The sequence below is a fragment of the Cebus imitator genome, unplaced genomic scaffold, assembly GCF_001604975.1.
Source record: "Cebus imitator isolate Cc_AM_T3 unplaced genomic scaffold, Cebus_imitator-1.0 Scaffold119, whole genome shotgun sequence".
NCBI lineage: Eukaryota > Metazoa > Chordata > Mammalia > Primates > Cebidae > Cebus > Cebus imitator.
Window position 1 is genome coordinate 2,441,889 of NW_016107434.1, and position 2,970 is coordinate 2,444,858.

Below are 2,970 nucleotides of genomic sequence, written 5' to 3' on the forward strand. Positions count from 1 at the left end.
TAACTTGATTGTACATGCATAGGAGCATAAGAGCAAGAGGGAGCCTCAACACTAGGCATGTGGGCAGGATAGAAAGGAGATGCCAGAAGTGAGCGGACAGAGTACCACAACCTAGTCTCTGAGACCTTCTGTTTTAATAGTCTTATGTAAACTTGTCTGCTTATTTACTATAGAGGGGCCTTAATTTCTGGGGGATATAGGTGTTCATGGACTTCCTTAAGAATCTAATAAAGGCTATGACAACTCCACCCCCCAAGATTTTATATATACACATTAAATTTTGAAAATAATATCTATCATTCATGAAGCCAAGATTAGAGATAACTGTTACATGATCTTAAAAATACAAGAAAACCTGCAAGTTATTTATGAAGTTCTGAATTTGATATGGGATGCAATGATGTCAAGTATATTTTTGGGAAACAACTTGATTCTCTTCATTCATTTGAAAGGTTTATACACAGAAACAGAAAAGCTAGAGCAACCCCTAACTAAAAAGTTTATAGCATCATAAAAGAAGACAATCAGAAACATTCCCTAATATTTTTAAGGGCTAAAAATCTGCATTCACCCTTCTCAGCCTCAGTCCCATCCCATGAAACAGATTGTGTAATGATTCTGGTTATTCAAAAATCAGTTTACAAATCCAAAATTATAGTAGTGTCTGTCAAATACTTCAGAAGATAATGTTGTAAAATCTCCAAAATTAGTTAAAAGAAAATCTACAGATTCAGGTCGTGTAAACTGGATGTAATGTCTAAGCTGTGGTGCTCAGAAAGTTCTAACTCAGTGACAGACAACTCCCATAAATGTACAGGTTAACAGCTAGTTTCATAAACACAGAGCACCTATAACTGCTTCTCTGTTCATGGCACACTGGGTCTTTTCTGTGCATTAGATGTCAAATAGCAATTGTTGGGGCAAAGAGAAAAGAGAATAATCAGATCAAGACAAAAAAATCTGTCATCAAATTGAATCAAAGGCAAAAACAGAACCTTTCTCAAACAGCCAGAATGAATTTGCATTCTCTAATCTTTAGATCCACCTTGGGATTCCCCTCAAATAAGTGTGCCCCATCCTTTTCCATATCCTTTCCATCCTCTATCTGCCTTACCACTGCCACTCCACACACAGATGTTGAAAGGTGTTTGGAGCAAATTTTAAAGTGATGGAAGTGTTGAAGGTTCAATAGTGGCGTTTTAATCTTAAACTACAAAATAAGATATATATTTATTAAACTCTTTTTACATATCATACTATTTCAAATAAGAGGATTTAAATGTAACATTCCAGATGTTTAGAAAAGAAACATTTAGTTTATGCTTTGAAATGTTTATTATCCTCTTAAAAATCGCTTCCCAAATCTTATGCAATTTGTTCATTCATAGGTTCTGCTTTTGTTTGTGCAACATATGACACAAACAAGTATAAAACTTCAGTCTCACAAACCAATTGTATATTCTAATTTAAAAATATATATATATCATATATTTCATATTTCATATGAGAAAAATATGGTTTTCCTTAAGTCTGGACTGGCTTTTTATAAAAAGGAAGACCATCAAGTATTCAGAATCCCCATAATTTCTCAAATGTGAGTTTCATCAGAGGTGAAAGAAGATAAAATGTTTCAGTGTAATCTGTGGAGGGTACCTTGGTCAGAAACCTGGTTTGCTCCATATCACTAAGAAAGATAAAACTGTACTAGATAAGTTTCATTTCAGATATTTCAAACTATGCCTAGAAAATATAAACATTCAAGAAATAGTGGTCTACTTTATTTTCAGTGAAAGAAATATAATATGATTCAAAGTAATAATAGTAATGTCTCATAAAATCATGCTTTTCTCATGAAAGAACACAATTCAGATGAGACTGAACTTCATCTGTGGTTATCTTTTTCATGAATGTGACCCAGTCTCCCTCAAGCTGAGTGTCACTTTTACATGCACATTCAAACATGATAAATGTCATCTTGGCATGTGTTTCACATAAGGACAACCAAGCCTGTGGCTAGCACAATGCAAGGCCTGGAAATGCGTAATCTCCCTTTGCCCTTCACCCTGGGGTTCATGGACCAGAGCAGTGTGATGGGATAGAAAGAACAGTGGACAAAGAACTGAAAGACCTAGTTCCATCTCTGGTACTTTCTAATCATTTGAAATTGGATGAAACCCTTAATCTCTCAAAGTTTCAATGTGCTTCTCTATAAAATGGAGGGCAATTATGCCTGCCTGCTTCATAGAGTTGCTATGAGAATCAAATGAGATAATATAATTGAACATGCTTCAGAAACCATACTACACACACACACAACGTAAAAGAAAATCTGGATTCAAACTTTTATAGTTCTCTGGCTCTTGTTTGAGTTATGAGGAGTTTCATAAATCCAGTCCTTTTTTATGGTTAGCTCTAATACTTTATAATGATGCAAAAAGATTGGGAAATGTGTGCTGTAATTGTGCAGGAGAAGATCTGGTGCTTTTTCTTTTCCATCTCAATTAACCTCTGCTGAAGGTCGTAGGCCAGAGACAAAGATCCATTTTCCTTTCTGAATTTGTCCTACCTTCAAATGTGGAAGGAAGAAGCAGCCAGTTGTAGAGCATTCTGTTTTCCAAAATGCTCTGAGGGAAAAAGGGCATTTTCCTCATGTGGCTCCCTTACTCACATTTTTTTCTGTAATGAACAGATATTTTTTGCTATCCTCTTTGCCTCTTTGTCTCAATCAAACTTATGAGTGTTTGATCATAATCATCTACAGGCTGTGATATTTCTGCGTGACATCATACAACCATGTAGGGCCAATGCATCTCCAAGGCCTCATAGGTTTGATAATGTTAAGGCTACTATGAGTAAAAGGAACTTGCCACTACAATCATCCCAATTTTATAACAGTTTAGGCAATTTGTCTTATTAGTGTTCCTTTCAGTCATAATCAAAATGAAAAAGTACAGCACTATTTAAAAGGTA